Raw genomic sequence first — 20,792 nt, 5'->3', positions numbered from 1 at the left:
CTAAAGATGAGACTGATGGAGTATGTCATTTCAAGATGGAGGAAGCATATAAGCTTATTTAGCAGGGGGACTTAATCTAATTGTCCAATTCCAAATGATTTTTAGTGGTTGTTGTAAGTGCTTCCCTGAGATAAATCTTAAGAATGCAGCCATGCTCAGTTTTGATCAATTAGATGTGTCTGCCATGGCCATGGCTCTGCAGAGGTATCTGTGTTAACTGCCATATTCAAAGAATTCAAAGAATCCGGTGAGCCAAATCACCAAGTGAGGAGCATGTGAAGAGGAAGTTTCACACAGGAGGTTAAGAGGTTGGTTAGCTAAGGGAATTGGGGAGCAAATGTTAAAGGCTGTAAATGTCAGGCTGAAGAAAGTATACACTGTGAGAAAATTATACACTCATATATATATATATATATATATATATATATATATATATAGTCCAAATATATATATTTGGACGTCACTATATGTGAAAATCTAGTAGGAAAAAACTTGGTTTTACTTAAATCCTTATATATTCCATCCACACAGTTTAGACACTGTCGATAACTTATTTCCCAAATGCTAACAATCCTTCAGTTTTATTACCTTACTGCATATTGCTCCATGTACAGTCCATACTTTTTTAAAAATCATGGGTGTCCCCTGTTTTCCTGAGTGTATTAGTAGCAATGATTGGACAGATACCAGATATTTTGAAAACATTGCACTGTCCACTCTAAATAAAATAATCTTGGTAAACAATGTGAAGGGGGCAGAGGTAGCAAAGATTTCTTAATGGAGCCTCACCGTCAACAGGTGGAACTTGGAGATGAAGCAAGATGTTCCTATGCAGAAACTGCAAGGGATAGTGAAGAAGAAATAAATAACTCAAGAAGTAAACAGATGTCATGAAGAAAGGAAAGAGCAATGGATGATGTTGCATGCATGCTTGACAATAACCAAGGTTGCATGTTACAGGAGAATTGCCTACACAATTTACTAATGTTTTGGACCCCATCACCATGGTGCATTTAATAAACAGGTATGAGTTATCTTCTGAGCATGGAAGTAGGCATTGTGAAAACATAATAAATATAGAATAATTCATTGACTTGAGAATCCCCTCTCCTGAATCTACTAGAAGTGTGCTATCCTAATGTTTTAGCTTGGTTCAGGCCCTCCTGTGATTTTTCCTAGTATTGTAGTACTATGTAATGGTTAAAGGAAGAATCTCTGGAGCCATCCTAGCTGTGCAATCATGGGCAAGTTACTTAAGCTCTCCATACTTCACACTTCTGACCTGTATATGGGACAATAAGAAAACCTGTGTCTTAGGGTGTTCACAACCAGTCAAAGAGTTAAAGCATTTAAATATTGCTATTTCATTTGTGTTGTTCCTTTGTTAGTTGCAATTATTTATCAAAATGGTATTGCTGCTTCCCATTGCACCTTATCAGATATATAGTTTGCCCAACTTCCAGGGCTATATTTTAAACAGCTATCATGAAGCTGATATATGTACACCTACTAGATATTTTTTGGCATGAGAGAGGTTCAGTAGATTAATGTCCAAGTTTCTTAGGCAGCAAGATAAGGTTGCCATGAGCTGGCTTATTTAATTTCCTTGGCACATGGTTTACCACTTTTCTTGAACTCTGCCATGTAGCTTTCACTCTAGCCACCTTGGACTACTTGTCAGAAGTGACCCCCAAGGTTAGAAGGTCACAGAGACATTCAGAGAGGCTAAGGACATTTGCCAGGATATTCTCTGACTCTGAAACCTTCCCAGTTTCCATCAATCCATTCTCTGCAGCAATCCTTGAGAGCTGTCTTGTATGAAGATCATGTACTCTCATTGTCTGTATCTGCCACTTGACTGAGCTTTTGAGGGCATCTTGTCTCACTCGTCTCTCAATTATATGCACCTGGTACTAAGTAGGGACCAACACAAGATTTAATGAATGCTTGATGAACAGGATAGTCATGTAGATGTATTTGTATATACTTATTTATACATGAATAAGACACTGACTCCTCAAATTTGGATTAATCAAACCAAACACTATTACTGCTAAGCACTCACATATGGCCTTAGATCTTAATGAGAAATGCTCCTGTTGAAATTTTCAAAGATATTGGTGAGCTAAGCAAGGCTGTCTGTGGATGAGGGACACTGTCCCCCACATGTAGAATGTGCCCCCACCTTTTTATGGAAAGTGGCAGGTAAAATGTTAGACTCAACATTTTATTAAAAATGGGAAAAAAACTTTTTCCTTGCCTTCAGTCTCACCCATTACCGTAAATGATCATAATGCAGTTGTATGTGTTAACACAGTTTTGTCACATACGTTTTATGTTATTAGAATTCTAATTCAACCCAGGAAGATGGTGGTACAAAGAGTTATTTCTTCAAAATTATTCATGAAGAACCCAAGGTTCAGAGAAGTTAAACTGTTTTACTGAGGGGTAGCTATCTGGTGACTGTGGAAGAAGTAAAAGTTCTGAATAGATGTCAAAGTGACATTGACAAAACACTGCTATAATAAATTAGCATTCCCATTCTGACTGACTCAATCAGCAGGAACAAATTCACAGGGTAGGTAGAAAAGGGAATGGGGAGGACCCTGTTATAGTTTGTTAAATAATGACTACTAGAAACTAAAGAAAAAAAAAGGAAAGAAAGAAAGAACTAAAACAAAACAACAAAGCAACAATAGCTATAGTAATTTTTAAAGGCTGGATACCTAATAAGTGATAGGACCCAAAATGTATCCCAGGGGCTAGGGCTGTAGCTCAGTGGCAGAGCGCTTGCCTAGCATGTGTGAGGCACTAGGTTCAATCCTCAGCACCACATAAAAATAGACAAATAAAGGTGTTCTGTCCATCTCTAATTATTAAAAACAATTAAAAATGTATCCCAGAATTTTTGTGTCCAACTGATAGATTTCCACAATGCCTTCCAGAATCCCATATGTCACATCTGGAATAGACAGGAAGTGTGCACAGCTTACAATTAAGATTATCACTACATAACTTCCCCGAACTCCAAGACCCTGGGCACACAGTGGCAAGTCAAGGATCTCCAAGGGTCCAGATTGTGCACAGGGTTTAACAGTTCTCTGTCTGTCCCTTTGTCTCTCCACCCTTTTTTGTAAAATGTTTCTTTTCCTTATTCAGTAGAGTGTTAGTAATTCAAACAAAAGGAAAACATAAGTGGTACTTCAGTATTAAGTCTGCAGGGACTTCAGTGATTTATATTCTCTTTCCTCAGCAATATTTGCTATAAAACTACTGAAGGTAATATTTAGAGGAAGTGGATATTTTGCCACAATATCCCTTCCTAATCCTCAGAGCATTTCCTTGATATCTATCAGCAGTTCATAAAGACTTTAACACTTTATGAGCGATATGTTGACTTCCTTTTGCAATGGCAAGGAAAAAAATAATAAAAATAAACTTTCATCAAAGAGGACCACAATGCCTCCCCAAATGAAATTGGGTAATAAACCAAATAAAATAGGCACAAAAAAATGGAAGCAGGTTTTAGTTTGTTTTCCCATACTCCAGCTCCAAACCTGTACACTGGGAAGATTTATTTGATTTATTTAGTTCAGTCTTCTCTGAATAAAAGAAACTATAGTGGGATTTTCATCAACTTATGACTAGGATGTTAAATGAAGGTGATGATTATTGTTTTGAAATATTAGTGGGAGGAAGCGGGGAGAGATACAACAATATAAAATATAATGTTTCAGGTTTGTACCTGAAGACAAAAAGCATTTCTGCAATGTCCACTGGAGTAGGTGATACTGTTCCAATTCTTTATAACTCCCAGACCTGACACTTATATTTTTAAGAGTTGATTTTATAGGAAATCAAAGTAGAGATATTTGGAACATTTGAAATTGAATAAAAACTTCAAGCTCAGGAATACTACTTTAAATGTGTATGCCTCCAAGTTTAAGAGGACAATTTACTTGTAATGGTACTTTGAAAAGATGTTGATTTAATAGAGTTTTTTTTCCCCTCCTCAAACTGTAGTCATTTATATAGTTATGTTGCTTTTCTTTTTGTCTGCACACCATCTGTGTGGTATAATATTTTAATCAACTCACTTCTTTAAAAATGTAAAATAAACATGTGTTTTAAAAGGGAACCTTATATCCATACCTAAAAATAAGAATGTTATTTTTACTTGCCATAAATGCAAGGTAAACTTGGAAATAAATTGAATGAACGCAAAACTATGTTCTGATCAGCCTAACAAGGCACTGGGAGTCTGCTTAAGGCTCTGAGTCTGAGGCCAGAATTCAGCTTGTTAGAGAGACCAGCACTGGCAGGGAACTAAAATGTTCTCTCTTGACAAAATCAGGTTGAAAGAGAATTGGAAAGTGAGCAACTTCCCCACCTATTCATTTTCCATGTCTGTGACCCATGTCTCATCAGAAATCATCATAGTGTGGGCCACCATTCATAGCATAACAAACACTGGGGCCCCCTAACTAGTGTGAGCTAGAACCAAACCGTAGGTAGAAATCTTAATACTTGGTGCTTACCAACCTGGGACTTGGGGTAGCCAATCTCTCTTTTTTTTGTGTCTCACATTCTTCATCCAAAAAAGAGAAGTAATAACATCTCCATCATCACATGGTTCTGTGGGTTAAATAGAGTAATCAATTCAAATTACTATTAACTTTCCATGCTTTTTTCCCCCTATTCTATTTACAAACATGAAGACTCCATCCATTCTACCCCGTGTCTTTACCCTTCACATCTCCCTCCTTTACGAAGAAAACTTATTTTGTGTAGCTCACCACCCCTCAGTTTTTCTAGACTCCTGTGAGGCTTTTGTTCTTCTGACTAAGTCACATCCAATAATCCAATAAACTTCTTAACTCTATCTGCCATTGTTTTGAGAGCTTCACTAGCAAATAGATGAATAAGATGATAGGTAGATAGATAAATAGATAGATAGATAGATAGATAGATAGATAGATAGATAGATAGAGAAAAGAAGGGAAGGAAAAATGGCAACAATGTAATAAAATATACTATAAATACTTCTGGGTAGGGGTAAGTGGAAAGATTGTGAAAGTAATAGATTCTGCTCAAAAATGAGACTTTGAAATCACATCATTTAAGTAAAAGATAATGGGAAAAAAATAAGTTTCTTTTCTTAAGACAAAAACAGCTTTAAAGTCCCATCAGGCTCTTTCAGAAAGGCTTCTCAAACATCAAATACCTTTTGCAAAACACTTCATTGATTTAAGTGTAAATTAATCAGGAATGCATGGATTCCATCTCCCTTAGAATACACATGGATTTTTTTTTTCATCCAAATGCAAACTGCCTTTCCTGTTCTCCATCACTTCACAGTCTGAAAGGGTTTCTTTAGGTGCTCAAGGCTGACTCAAAAGCAGCGCTCAGCCTTGCCCTTGATCCTTCCAAAGTGGGAACTTTGCCATGAGACTTCTGTGGTCTTCTGTGTGCATACTAAAGGAATGTGCTTTCTTATAATTCTTTACAGAAAAGAAGTAATTAATAAGCAATGTGACCTTGGTAATCTTTCCAGGCTCTAGTGCCATATTGTGCGAAAAGCCACTGTATTCATGTACTTCTGATTTGTTTTCCATCTTCAGCGTTTGACTAGATGTCTCTGGATTCCTCATCTTAAGAAAAAAAATGGGTGTACAGGACAAGATCTCTTTATCTTATAGCTTGCTGAGGGATAGATATAATAAATCGATAAAAACATATTGAGCATCTCTTTCATGCTACCAGGGATTCAAAAACAAATAAAAAAAATACTTTTCTTTATTCTTAAAGGAAACTCCGAGCTCCGGAGAAGGACAGCACTCTGGGAATCTATTTTAGAGCTCCTTCAGATAAGGTGACATGTGTGTCTAATGGTAATGGAGACAGTACACTCTGCTGGAGGGATCACTTACTTCCTGGATGGAAATTGCTTTGTCAACGCTCAGGTACTAAATTATGAGGCTCTAAGGAGCAGATGGATTCTCATTAATCCTGGGTGTCACTATAATTATTATTCTTACTACTATTACTATAAAACAAATCACCATGAGATCCGAATTGTTTCCCTGTGTTCACACTTAATTGTGTCAGTTGGATACAGTTTTGATATTTTTCAATTGTTCAGTGTTTTTGTCTGTTATCTTCACTGTTCTATTTCTGTTCCAGGGGATTGAGTTTCCTGGTTTTGTTGCTTTTCATTTTGTTTTGCCATCCTCTCTTCTCCCCTCTTCCTTTTCCAGTGAAATCTGTTATCCTCACTGAGCTCCCCACACCAATCTGCTGGGCCATCTGATTTTTTTTCTAACTCCAAATCTGGGTCTATTTCTAGCTAACTGTTGACAATAATGCCATAGTTATCTTTGCACTCATATTCATTTGTTCGTTATCTTAAATAATACAACTTTTGAACACTGACAACATATCAGTCTTTCAGCTAGGTTTGGGGAACACAGATAAGGATCAGAGAGTCCCTGGTTTCCAGGAGCTGAGAACTGGGACAGACAATACGCTAGAATGGTAGTATAGCGTATGCAACCTCTGTCTATAGTCCATGAGACAAAATTCTACAACTTACAGGGGTGACCAAGCTGTAGGGATCATATAAGGATGTCTTCTCTGGCCATCTGCTCTTCTTCTGTAGGAGCTATCAATGGGCACACGTGAGAGGAAATTAACATGTACATCCAAAGTTAGTCATAGTCTTTTCATTTCCTTTAGTGCGACATCCTGTGAGTTAAGTTTCCCTATCCACACAGGCAAATGAGACTCAGAAAAGTTATCTAACCAGTTAACCAGCTAGTTCAATTTACAGAGCCAGGACTTGAAATCAGATCCAAATCACTTCAAATATCTTGCTACGCCCTGTATGTTTTTCAGTTATCGTTTTCAAAAAATACTAAGGAAAGGGCTGGTGGAGCACTTGCCTAGCATGCATGAGGCACTGAGTTCGATTCTTAGCACCATATATAAATAAATAAAAGGTCCACCAATAATTGAAAAAAAAAAATTTAAAACGAAATACTAAGGAAAGTTTAGTTCGGCTTTACCCAGAGGATAAATAGACTGTGTTACAAAAGTGATATTAGAAAAATATTAAACACCCTAATTAGAATTTGGAGAAGTAAAATACATTGATTTCCCTTTGCAATTTCTTAATCTAAAAATTTAGGATTTACAGTAGATAGTAAATGAGATAACATATGTAAATCCATCCCTAAGTGTCTGGCAAGGCTTAAATGCTCAACACCACAGATACCGACTATAATTGCTAATGCTATTTATCATCACTTCCTATTCCAGAAAAGTGATTATGTGCCTTATGGCATTTGGAAGGAGAAAGAAACCCAGTGAAAAATAAAGTCTTATTCCTGCTCAGGAACAATGACATAATCTGAGGTAAAAAAGCCAGAATACCTTTATACGGAGAAGAAATCAAGAAAAATTCATGAGGCTCTATGATTCTGTCACAGATAGTGGTTTCTCACTTTGGGAGAAGAGAGGAGTCAGTCTTACATACCTCTATTTGAAACGAGTTGTTTAGATTTCCTACCAGGAAATACCAGAGAAAAGTTCAGGATACATTAGAACATATGAGAGCACAATATATTTTTTTCCTTACATTATTGTCTTCCTCTGATTCTCCAATACTCTTCGCTCCCCAAATCTGCAGCATACAAGATTTGCTTTGAAGAAGACTTCAGGGCTGCATTAATGAGCCAGACTCCAGGGTACTGAAATCATTCAGTCAAGACAAGACATTATTAGGCTGAACAGAGACTAGGTGAAGGGAGTAAAAGTAATCTCACCAGAAAATGAAGGTAGATCTTTTCTAGATTGTGTTAATTTGAATCAGATTACCTGAACTGTTTTGTTTTGGACTGCTTTGTCCAGTGTTCTGGCTTCATATTTTGAAGATTATTCTGATTGTTAGTTTAATGATTTTTTTTCCCTGAACCACATTTGCAAAGACAAACACTGTACTAACATCCCTTAAAGACTAATGACATAGAATCTGTTCTTGGTTTTTTCCAAGAGCTACCTGTGTAATCTTAGACTCAAAAGTCAAAAGACTTGCCCAATTATTTTCCTCTGAAATGAAGAAATTGAACAAGAAAATCAGTAAGGGTCCTTTTGGCTCTAAAAGCCTGTAACACAACAAAACTGAGGTAATAATAGTTATTCTTTCCATCTCACAAGATTATTGCAAGAGCCACAGTGTAAGAGTCAATGTGCTAGGATGTATATAAAGGGCTATACAAATCTAACTTGCAATAGCAGAAGTATGACAACCTTAGATTTTAGTACTAAGAACTTGAAAAAGACTTTGTACACCATTTGGTTTCATTATCCCCAAATGGTCTCCAGAATGGTGCTTATTATGCTGAATCAGAATTAACTTGACTGATTTTTTTTTCTTTTTAATACAGATCCTATTTAGAGTGTTTGATTTAATTCTGTTAGCCATGGATTCTGAAATCTATATTTACAAAGTCACATCCTATTGAGGATTATGATTATGTCTCCAAACATGTGGTGTTTTGTTCTTCTTTTATTGTAATTTATGCATCATTTCTAAGCGAGGTAATGCATTCATTAAATATAGGTTACAAGAGGCTTAGTGGGTACTTCATTGGTAGAGTGCATGAGGCCTGAGCTTCAAATCCCATCACCACACAAAAAATAATTTATGATAATCCCTTATTATTAATATTTTAAAGTTAAGAGATGTGTTAGATAATATGTGATGTTGCAATATTTTCATATAAATTTTACTCTTAGTTTATTAACTGTGTAACTTTGAGCAAGTTACTTAAATTCTCTGTTTCAGTTTTATCATATTTTAAAGAAGATCAACAACAGTAGCTATCATCCATGGGATGCTGAATGTACAGAAACCAATGGGGTATATTATAATTTGTTACATTGTTCTGGTTGTCTTTAAAATATTGGAGGCTTTATGATATTTGAGGGTATTGACAAAACACGGAGTACTGCTTAATAACCACAGTATTAGTAAAGCAAACTCAAAGTTGTATAGCAGCTGTCTATGTAACTTACCATCTGAATGGATGCTAATTCGTAAGTTTGTTTACAGGTATCTCTCTCTCTTTGGAGACCAAGTGTTTAATGGTTTATGTTTGGGAGAGTAAAATTACCTTCTGTTATTTTAGTTTGTTACAAAATTTATAGAGATAGGCCCAAATGTGTGTCTTGCAGGAATTTAATCTTACTATTTAACTGTATTTATTCATACACAGACATGTTTGCAAAAACAACTAGATTTTTCTTCTCCAAAATATTCTTTCTCAGATCCTACCATTTCAAGTCTCTTAAGCAAATCCACTATTTACAGTAGAGTTGTTTTAATGACATTTATGAAAATACAGATTCGGATCACAGTTTCCCTATGGACCACCAAAGAGAATTTGAAACCCTGTTAGTAGATGTGAGATGAAAGGCGAGTTCAACTGTATATCAAATTGTATCTGAGGAACTGAAATTGTTTTATATGCCTCAATTAGGCCTCATACCACCCCCCTGAGGCAAGAAAGAAGTATTATGCACTTTTATGGAGACACAAACTTAAAACCCATGGAGAGGTTAATCAATTTGCATCAAAAGCCATATAGTTGGTCTGTAGTGGAGTTAGGAACAAAACAGAATTTCCTCCTAGGGAGCAACCTACCTTCTTTTATTTGCCTGATTACCAGAGTGTATGAAACTTCTGGAAAAAAATTGTGATGAATGTTCAAAACAAGCCCCTGAGAAAGGATTAGCATTTGTTTCCCAGTTTAGTAAATGAGCGATTTGTTTTTCATGCAAAAGCAACAGCACTTTTTTTGTTTTGTTTTGTTTTGTTTTGCCAAATACTTATGAGGAAATGACCCCTTTGAGGAAGGAGAAAAGAAGAGCAGAGCAATTCAGAAATTAGGATAGCAATTGATGGCATATTTCTTTTTCTTACTTCTTTTCACCTCCTTCTACATAGCAACCTGCACAGATATTGCACGCTAGAGGGCACTTGAGGTAGAAGAAAAAAAGCCTCCATATCCATCTAACAAGACCAGTAGTAGCCTATGCAGGCAGGAGACTGCAACAGAAAAGCGGTAGCCGGTTTTCCACATGGCAGCACCTGTAAAAAACGAATGGGCAAAAAAATCCTTAGACAGCATTATGCAGTCTTGACAGATAAAGAAATCCTGTTCCTATTCTCTGTAATGTAATTTCCTTTCAACCCTTTTGGAGCATTTGTCAAATGCATATATATGTGGTTTGCTCTGTAATAACAACTTGATAACTAATCAGAACTATAAACTCCCTTTTACACCTAAGAGACTTGTGCACTGCCCATACATCTGTATTCACCTACATGTCTGTTTTGATACTTTAGCATGAGTCTATAATTTCAAATAATGACAATCTTCTATGGGACCTTCTATACTGAGACCTATAATCAATTAAATTTAATTATCATATTTTAATATTCAATGCATTCTGTTATATCAAAACAGTAGTATTTGGGGGGGGGTGGGTCTCTCTCCTTTAGTCTTTTTTTTCTCATATTCTTTTTTTCCCCTTTTTTCCCCTGTTTTTAGAAAACAAAGTGAGATTTTAAAAAAGAAAAAAAAAATTCCACTTCTTGCCTCCTAAGTTAAACAAGAAGGGTACAGAATCTTAATCCAGTTACTGTTTGCTTTCAAGGGGAAGAAAAAAATAGAAAACAGAAAACTAAAATGCTCAGTGTGAGGTCTGCAAAACCTAGACTAGCTTAGTTGATGGCTTTGTACCAGTCCCCTTAAATCTATCTGTCCTCCCCTCCTGCCCTCAGTTTATGTTAGAAGATGAATTGGAGCTTATCTCTTTTCTAGCACCTGGGAAGATGGGAGATAATGCCATTTTGAAGACCTTCTCCAAAATGCTCTCAGTACAGCTGTGGTTTTCAGAAAGTGTTTACACCTCCATTTACAGAAAATATAATGGAAAGCTCAAGATTAGTAATTATAGTCAATATTCAGAGATACAGGCCTAATTTCAGGGACAGCTTCAACCAGCATCCAAGAATATAGAGGCTCACAGTTCTGAAAAGCAAGCTCAGAGATGACTTTACCCCCAAGAATTCATAATCACCTCTACAAAAGTCAGTTTATTTATTTTTAATCCCATAACAAACACTAGTGAAGTAACCACATGATAAATTTAGTGTACTTACAATTTGCTGTTTATTTTATTAAGACAACATTTTGTCTTAGAATATTTCAGAGCAAAAAAAATATTAATATCATATATCACTTTATTTTTTCTTCCTCCTCGTTTTTACATGTATCACATGAGTAGGAGATTGCCTAAGGCAGTGGTTCTCAAACTTTAGCAAGCAACACAATTCCCTGGAGCATTTGTTAAAACCCAGATTTCTGAACAACACCAAGATGCAAGGCCTAAAATTTGCATTTCTAACAAATCTTCAGAAGATGCTGAGACAGAAACTGGTGCAGGGATCACAGATTGAGAACCACAGACTTTAAAAAAAAAATCCCCCTAACTATTCACATTAACTCAATTTGAGTACTGTATCTTTTAGTGATTTTAGTACGAGGCTGGTTTAAAACACACTCCTAAACTTAACAAAAGAAAGAGCTATCTTCAACTTATTCAAACATTTGCAAACTTCTCGAAACTGCATTCTTATTTTTTCATTCATCTGTTCTCCAATATTGAAATTCAAAATGAAATATGAATTTTCTTATGCCCAATGTCACAGTTATTATTTACTTCTCACCCTCCCACTCCAAATAAAGAACATAGTTTCAGATTTCTTCAACCTAATGAAATGTGGGGAAAGGTCTCTGCATTTCTGTAAAATATTACATATTCATTGGTGTTGTATTTATGTTTTGACATTTTTCATACCTCAGATTCTTGAAATTTCTATTGTAAATAATACCCTAGGCAGGTCTCAAATTGTAAATTGCCTTCCTTCATGAATTCACAATCCTGGCCCCACCTGATATAGTCAGGAAGGTGTTCCATGAATTCACTAGTTCATCTTAAGTTTAAAAGTAATTCATTAAACCTAAAATTTCTCAGTATTCATACCATAGTAGATAAAATTCTTGTTTTATATTATCTTTAGACTTCCATAGTTTTAAAATATGTGTTAAAGGATAAAAATTACAAAAAAAAATCCAGTTTAAGGCATCACATAATAAATAATGTTCCAATCTACCATTTCCTCCTGCAACTAGTGAAGTTGGAGTCTTCTAGCTCTGCCACAGTCTTACAGAAGTACAAGATAGCTGACTCCCCCATCTCTAATTCACCCTCCAACTTAATGAACAATTGGTACACTGTCTCCCTTAGTGAAAATTGTGGGGGGGAAAAAAGCCTCTAGCCATGGTGGGAAAGAAAATGCTTTTATTACATGGAGTGTCTCTCCATCTCATCCACTCTCAACCACAGTAGACCCCTGCAAAACTATCTGTCTGGCAGAGATCCATCCAGACTGGAGACATCCTGTCTCATCCCACTTTTTGCATCAGGTCTAAGATTATTCTGAATGCAATTATCCCTCTTCCCTCACCTCTCCTTCTAATGATATACCTGCCCTAGAAGATTAGTCCTCACCCTTCCTCCTCTGCAATGCTAAATGCTCCACAACACATGAAAGTTCTGTAGCCATTCTAAAAAACCTATGTAGCACAATCCTCTTCCAGCTGGAAGGCTGTAACCCTAGGAGGATGTTGAAAAGAAAACACTTTCTAAAGGGGGTAGGCTCTCACCATTGTGGCATTACACTGCATCCTATTAAGAGTGGGTGGAATTGTTAAAGAAACAAATGCCTTGTCTTTCAGCATCCCAGATTATTTTAGAAAGATCCTTGTAGGACTTTTTAACATTATTCTAATCCTCTTTCACACTTCTTAATCACCCAGACCTCTCTGAAGAATTCTTCAGGAAATTCCTACTGCAATGCTTCAATCAGAGATTAGCAAATGTAGAAAGGGTTACCTTAAATTTGAGAGGGCCAAAAGCCTAGGAAGATATGTACTTAGCTGCTCCAACAGTAAATACAGATAGGAAGAGTCAAAACAAACTCATTATAACCAAGATACCCACAGTCATTGGATTCTGACACTCTTTGTCAGCATCATTTTTTTTTTCCTTTAAGAAAATGAGATTAGAGGATATTTCTCTAACACTCTGGCTTTCTTTTGAAATGAGTTTGTTACCTGTGACAATCCCCAGCCTTCAGTAACATATGACCTTTTCTTTATTTCTCATAGATGTAAGAAAGTACCCCAAGGAAAGGTTCAGACCATTTGTTCCAAGTGAAAATGAATGTCTAAAAATTAAGTGCAACCTAAGATGTGATCTATTTCTTTGTCCACTTGGGACTGTCTGGTCTAACATCAGTTATAATTTGATTGAGTCTTGGCTGCTGTTTTCTACCCCCCCCCCCAAGACAGAATTAGCCAATTTCAGAATACCCTATAAGCAGACACAGTCTAAGAAAAGAACAGTTACTTAATATCTGCTTTGGGGGAAAATACCTCCTGGTTCCCCCCCACCACCACCACACACACCCACACAATAAGTCACTGTTTCTTATCCATGAGAGCTAAAATGAGAAACAAATAGGTATCAGACCTACAGTCAATATTCTTTTCGACATTAACAATGAGAAGTGAGATGCAGCACAGAAAGTCAAATTTGCATAAATATTATCAGGGTATTGTGCTTATTTTCCCATTCTGTTCACTCTTTCTCAATAATTTGAGTCAGATGGGACAAACTCCACTTATGTATATCTGATCCTCTGCACTCTTTTCCCCTTCTACTTCACTCCCTCCCCAGGTGAAAAAAAAAATCATCCTCAGAGCTCACCTCTAGTGCGCAGGGAATGGACTAATACAGATTCTCATGAGAAAGAGTTTTTTTTGTTTGTTTGTTTGTTTTTGTTTTTGGGGTTTTATTTTAGACATAAGGACAAATTTGTAGTACATTTAGATAATCTTGTTATTGAACTACTGAATATTTCTATGTATTAACCTCAGTAATGAAAAGAAATCTGGACCACCTGATTCACGACCCCTTCTTCTTACCCTGTCTCAACACTTGGGTGGCCATTTCTCAAGACATGGTGGAGTCTATAAGAGCACTTGAAGGGGCCACCAACAGTGCATCTCTTGGTGGGGGCAGTGGAGTTGCAAGAATGATACCTCAGAGGAGATCAGGTTAGTGTGCACTGAGGAGACTTGGCAATCCCTCCCTTATTTCCTGAGCAAGTCCTGGTCTTAGCATTCACTGCGCACCCCTCCTGGCTGCCCCTCTGCTGTCCCTCATCCCAAGACATCAGAAATGCGCCCCACCCCAAGACCATGATACATAACCATTAATCCAGTAGCATCTGAATGGTAGGCAGTGTTCTTAGAAATACGCTATTCTGTAAGCAAGAGACCCTCAGAATAAAGAGAAGGTAAACTGCCCACAGGCATCCTTTTTCCTTGACGCATCCTCTTCCTCCCTGGGAACACTGCTGTGGGTCCCTGAGATTCTTCTCAAGATAACACTAGCTTCAGAGCTCAGGTGAGACCTAGGGAGAGCAAAGCTCCCGGGTACCTCCTCCGCTTTCTTTTCTTATCTGCCAGCCCTCTCATCCAACAGCTTGGCCCTTGGCAGGCTGTGCGCACAGCATGGAAGGGCGCACCTTCACCCCGTGGTTCGGGCGGCGGAGACACGCTGGGCGTGCTCGCCATCCAGGAGCGAAAAGTTGTGCGTCCACTTGGTAGGTAGAAAGAGAGCGGAGAGCTAACGCGCGACAGCGCTGGGGAAAGCAGGGAGGGGGCGGGGTGGGGGGCCGCTTACACGAATTTCCAAGTGGTAGACCTGCCTCTGCGCTCTGCCCAATGAGATCCGTCAGGGGAGGCACCCGGCTCACTTTTCCACATCACTTCACAGTTACATTTGGCAGGCAGGCGGGCTCGCACGCCGAAGCGCTCAGCCCAGAATTAGTGGATTTTATTTGGAATCTCCCTGCCTCCTCGAAGCTTCTCCGCCACCACCGGTTTGTGCATAGACGGTAGCGTCCATCCGCCAGCTGCACTTTGGGCTGCGGACACCCGGAGCCCAGCGCGCCTGCCCCGCGTCTCCGCACCAAGCTCCGCAGCTCCGAGAGGCATGAACGGAATCTGGAGGCGCCTGCCCAGTGCACCGGGACCGGTCAGCACTGGCCGCCCTGGAGAGCGGACCCCGATCCCCTCCAGCCATTTGTGAATCAGGAGGCTTGAAATTCACCAGCTCAGAGCCCCATAAGAGTAAGTAATCCCCCCACTACGTATTCCTTCATACCCTAAGAACCAGAAGGGATTGCTTCTTTTAGGAATTCCCGTGTCCCTTCGGACACCTTGCGCACCTCCTTTCCCCCAGATGGTGGATGCGGGTTGCTAGCTCCCAACACCTACAGAGCTGCGTCTCCTTTCGCCTTTCCCGTGGCTGACAGGGACGCCTAAGGGTTTTGCCTGATGGTTTTTGCAAACTGCTCTGACAGCAGATTCTGAATATCAAGCTACAGGCTGTGCCCCTCCAGTTTTCCGGGCGGTCTCCCTCCTTGCGGTCTCCTGGCGACTTCGCCGCCTCCTGACACAGGCAGGCGCTGCTGCAGCCGCGCGCCTTCACTGCGGGGTCCGTGCGGTGAACGGGAAGCACCCGCCGCCTGGCGTTGAGAGGTGCGAACCCGAGGGAAAGGAGGCTGAGGGGCTCCAGGGGCCCTCTCTCTGGTTTCCTGCAGTTCCTCCTCTCCAAGGCGAGGGAGGGCGAACCCCCGCAATGGGGCTAAGGGGAATGGCTCAGCTGTGAAAGCCCCAGCGCGAGAGGCTTTCCCACAAGTGGCTGCTCTAGCCTGGGGGGCGCGGTGCCGCCTGCAAACTTACCCGGCTTCCGGGCTCCGAAGCCGTTTTGTAGTTGTGTCCTAGACAAGACGCTGCCCCGCAACCAGGCAGGACCCCAGGAATCCCCCACTCGCCTCCCAGCCGGCGATCTTGCGCTCACAGAGGCCCCTGAACAGGGGACTCCTGCATAGCTCCTCTCCTCTGTCTCGCAGAGCCAGGAGCTGCGTTTTCTGTCATCTAGCGGCTCTTCCTCCGAGAACCCTTGGGGGGCGGGCCGCGCCCCTCGCAGGACTGGAGAAAGAGAGGGTTTTTTCCTGGTTCTGCCAGCGCGTAACAGGTTCATAAGGGATCTACTCCCGTTCTGCGTGTTCCAGCCAAGGCTGGGAAACAGTGAAAACGTGCCGCCGCCAACGCGGATGCCAACAGGTATCCACAATTTCCTCCGCATCTTCCCTCCCCAAGACCAAAGCCTTCCCCAATTCAAATTGGCAGAAGCCTCAAAGTTTCCTGGTCATTGACCCTCCCCGCAGGCACTGAGCCGCGGCACATCAAGGACCAGTCGTTGGCCTCCGCGAGCGGAGATGGCAGCTGTTTGCTTGGGTTGCTAAATGTAAGAAATCAAACAACATTAATTGTTTATTGTTGCAAACGCACAACATTTGTCCGTAATGGAAAATCAGGCTGGCAGCTGCTCACTTCAGCTCCAATTAAAGGATAGAGCTTATAACGAGAGGAGCAGGAGAGAGAAAAGGCCCTTTCAACTTTACCACCGTTTCCTGAAGATTCCACAAGAGTTTCCTCTTCAGGGGGCGAGATCCAACAATCCCTTAGCGCGCCAGAGCTGCTAATCAGATCCGCCGGCTGTTTTCTGTCTCTGGGCTTCATGGTATTTGTGGGCTGGCAATGGGAAGGAGGGGACTCCGGAGAAGGTATGTGAGAGCTGTGCCCTCTCGCATCGGGCACCGTCGCCAAGCAGATAGAAAGGGGACTGGGGTTGGTTGGGGCCGTATTGAAGCGCCTGTCCTCCTTATAACAGAGCTGACAGCCATCTCAATGGTTAAAAATTCGCCTTGGGTTGTCACCTCTGATTTCATTATAGGAGCTTTTGAACTGGAAAACTATATGTGGGAAAGAGATATTTATGTAAGATTTGAGAGTGGGATTTTCCATCCATTCAGCCTCGCTGCTGTACTTCACTGCATGCAAAATGAGCCCTGTCGTTCATGCTAAATACCACTGAAATCTCTTCCTGGCTAGCGCCTTTCATCAGTTGTGTCCAGTTTTACAGAGATTTCTTCTGGAGTGTGTGTGTGTGTGTGTGTGTGTGTGTGTGTGTGTGTGTGTAAGAGAGACAGAGACAGAGAAAGAGAGATATTCTTCTAGTGAAAGTACTGAAACCTCTGAAGGATGTTTTGTGAATGTTACATTTTTTTTTCCTTAAAAAGAGCTCTCCGTAATCATCATGTCCAGACATATTTTCTACTTCTCTGAGCTCTGAAAGAAATTCTAGGGCTCTCCCCCTTATTAAATAATAATACCAATAATAATATTCTGTAATTCTGCTTTAGCACGTTTGAATCCCCTTGTCATAGAGTCATTTCATGCTAGAGCAGTTGCAGGATTTTAAATCATATTTGATATATATATATGTATATGTGTGTGTATTTATATTATATTATATTATATTATATTATATTATATTATATTATATTATATTATATTATATTCCCCCCCTGGACTATGAAGAGGGTGAGGAGTTGAGGATAATTCCTCCTGAAAACAGTGTAGTCTTTCCAGTAACCCTGGGTACTGCTTCATTCTGGACTGTTCAATGGCAGTTTGTCCTCCTCACTCTGTTCAGTATGCCACCCAAATGAGTGCCAGGGTATCTGCTGACTCTCATAAATAGGCCAGATATTTTAGAGACACTGGCTAATGATCTCTGAAATTTGTGCTGTAATGCTGTCATTCAAACTTTTTAATCTTTCCTCCCTGCAAATTGGATCTTAGGTTTCTAATTATTATTACAATTAAAATCAATGCTTCTGCTTTGTAATTTGTAGTCTCCCCCAGCCCTCAAGACTCCAGATGGGTAAATCTCTGCATCCAGGACTCTGTAACATTTCTTGGTTGCATTTCGGTGTCCAGATTCTTATCTTGAGTTCTTGTAGCTGTGTGAATGTGGCTGAAGAACAAACAGATCGTTTTGGAGAAGCCCTCACTAGGAACAGCTCCACTTACTTAGTAACTATACACATATAAACTATGAAGGCAAGGAAGTCTTTCACTTGGAAAATTACTCTTGAGTATTTTATAAAATTAGGCTCAAGACAGCATTCATCTAATACAACTTCTCAATTTAGTAGCGAAAGTGAGCACAATTTAAGGTGTCACTGGTAGCCTGACCCATGTCAATAAACAAACAGGACAAACAAATACCACATAAAATCTGCTCACCAGGAGTAGACCACTTGAGGGCATTTGTAAAGACTGATCTGTGAATATTCTCATCAGGTAACATTTCCTGAAAACTATGCAGAGATGTAAGGTCTGATACTCCTTGTTAGCCTGGAGGATCAGATTGTTGGAGCAAAGCAAGGCAACTTCAAAGACTAAGAATATAATGATTGTACTCAAGAAATTGTACCTCTGGGCTTTGCTTTCCAGGTTCTTTTCCTTGTTTATTGGTGGGGAAAAGGAGCATGCACACACTAAAAGGTTAGAGTTCACACTTCAATAACTGTTCAGAAAACCTTATCAATATAAATAAATTAATGTTTTAAAGGAAAACAATCTTCATTTTTTCTACTCAAGTTTCAGCACTTCACGGCTTTATCAACATTCTAATTTGAACAAGTTTTCCATGCAAAACCAAAAGCTTTCAATGGATAAATTGACACTCAATTTATATTTCCGTCAGAAAAGTTTTGTGTTTGACAAATCAATGAACAAGTAGAATCAGAGTACCCTTTCAATTATAGGTGCAATTTAAAGGTCCCAAGACTTTCTTATAAAGATATTGTGTTCAGCGTTGCTGCTAATATTAGTTTCAATGATTTTATTATTTGTTTCAAAGTCATTCAGTGAATCAGAATAAAAATACAGTTTGCTTTTTGCAGTTTGCATTCAGTATTGTCGGCATTCAATAATGAGGCTAAATTTGCTTTTTAATTCAGAAGAAACTCCTAACTTGAGTATATTATACATCTCTTAGAGGATTTAGGCATTAACCAAAGCAGATTATTGTTGATATCTGTTATGTGTCACACACACACACACACACACCACACATACACACAAACACACACCCAGCTTCTTGAAAATATGCCCAGGTAACTAACTCTTCATTGGTTCAAATATGAGAATTTTGTGGTATTTCCTTTGCCATTTCATCTGCCTTTGATAACTTGACTTGCCCTCCTGCCTACTCAGATTTGTGTATTGATTAGTCTTTAAAGATATGTTATCTGTGGTGCTAGGAATTGCTCCCCAGAATCCCATAAGTGTACTGTTATGAAACTGAACAATTTTTGATGGTAAAAGGCCAGCATCTGATTTTCTGAGGCTTAATTAACCAAAGGGCTATTAGTCGTTCTCCTCTCATTCTCACAGAAAGTTGGGATGCTCAATCTATTTCTGCTGAATTGTTGGTTCCTGCCTCTGGAACCTGCTTCAGATGTAACCATGAGAAGAAAATTAGTTGAACCTGGCAACTTCAAAAGGTCAGAAAAGAAATAAGTTCAAGGGCTGCCATTTAGCTGCTTCTCCCATATGTTGCTGCTAACTAAATCTCCATTGCCACTTCATGGTGCAGCAGTGAGGCCACATCCCAAGCTTTTATTTCCTGAGTTTTAAATGTCATGTGCTATTCCCTATCATAACATCACTCACCTTCTTTAAACATCTCTTTTAAAAAAAAAAAAAAGTTCTATTGGTAAATAGAAATATATAGGAAATGATTTTCTATCTCTTTGGAAAGTATCACAAAACAATAATACCTGTATTGATAACCTTCAAGCCCTTTCCTTTCCTGTTACCCCACCCCCACACCGCACTGTGCAAGACAACTGCAAATTGCAGGAGGATTTGGTCTAAGGCCAAGTACAGAGTTAGTGCCTGGTAAATATTTATTTGATGAATTAAGAAATTAGGAAAGATGAGGCTACCCCTACCTTTGCTAGGCTATTTTCCATAAAGGGGAGGGAGGGAATGCAATCTTATCCAAAGTCCAATATTGGGATTAGGTACTACAATTTTCTCTACAGAAATTTCATAAATCCTCCTAAGTTTATTTTTAGACAGAGCTTTTCTCATATTTTAAAATCAATTTTACCCATGTTCCACAAAGCATATATTTTTTTCTCCCTTCACAATCGTTTTTTTAAACGATTGGGGAGTATAAAAAAAAATGACATAATTCAGCTTTGTAAAAATGAGATTGCCTCCAAGACTAGACTGGCATCACAGAATGCTATTAAACTGTATGTGATGCAGAGTTATATTTTATTGGGTGAAATGGTCTAATTGTGGAAGCAGTATATGGGCAACTCCATGTCTATACTTTTTCCTTGGTTAGCATGTGTGAAAAATTGACCAACGAGGAAATTCCTTCCTCTGTATTTCCTTGGTTTCATCCTGCTTTCTCTTTCTCTCTTTAACATATTTTTGTGTGTTTAATAGAACAGTTCATGATAAACTCATATGAATTACAGTCTGGGTGTCTTTGAAAGCACACTCCTCTTTATTGATTCCATACTCCATACTCCTCTGTGTTGATTTTAATCAGCAGGATACCTGGCCCTTACATTCACCCACTGGGAAAAAAATATGTCAGTAGAAGATGCTTCTGTGGATGTGTTTATTGGTATTTTAGGCATGTTGAAAAATTTA

The 20,792-nt window shown here is 39.2% G+C and overlaps 1 protein-coding gene across 1 annotated transcript in view; it reads left to right on the top strand.

The window, feature by feature from the left end:
* Positions 1-14,869: 14,869 nt before the first annotated feature.
* CDH8 (cadherin 8) overlaps positions 14,870-20,792 on the top strand; it is a gene marked incomplete at its 3' end in the record, with an annotated part of 348,742 nt that continues 342,819 nt past the window's right edge. Inside the window, exon 1 of the mRNA XM_081274667.1 lies at positions 14,870-15,329. The remainder of the gene's footprint in view (positions 15,330-20,792) is intronic.

Source organism: Spermophilus citellus (assembly GCF_964194105.1).
Source record: "Spermophilus citellus genome assembly, chromosome: 18".
In the NCBI taxonomy this organism is placed as follows: Eukaryota; Metazoa; Chordata; class Mammalia; order Rodentia; family Sciuridae; genus Spermophilus; species Spermophilus citellus.
This window is presented reverse-complemented; position numbering and strand designations above follow the sequence as displayed.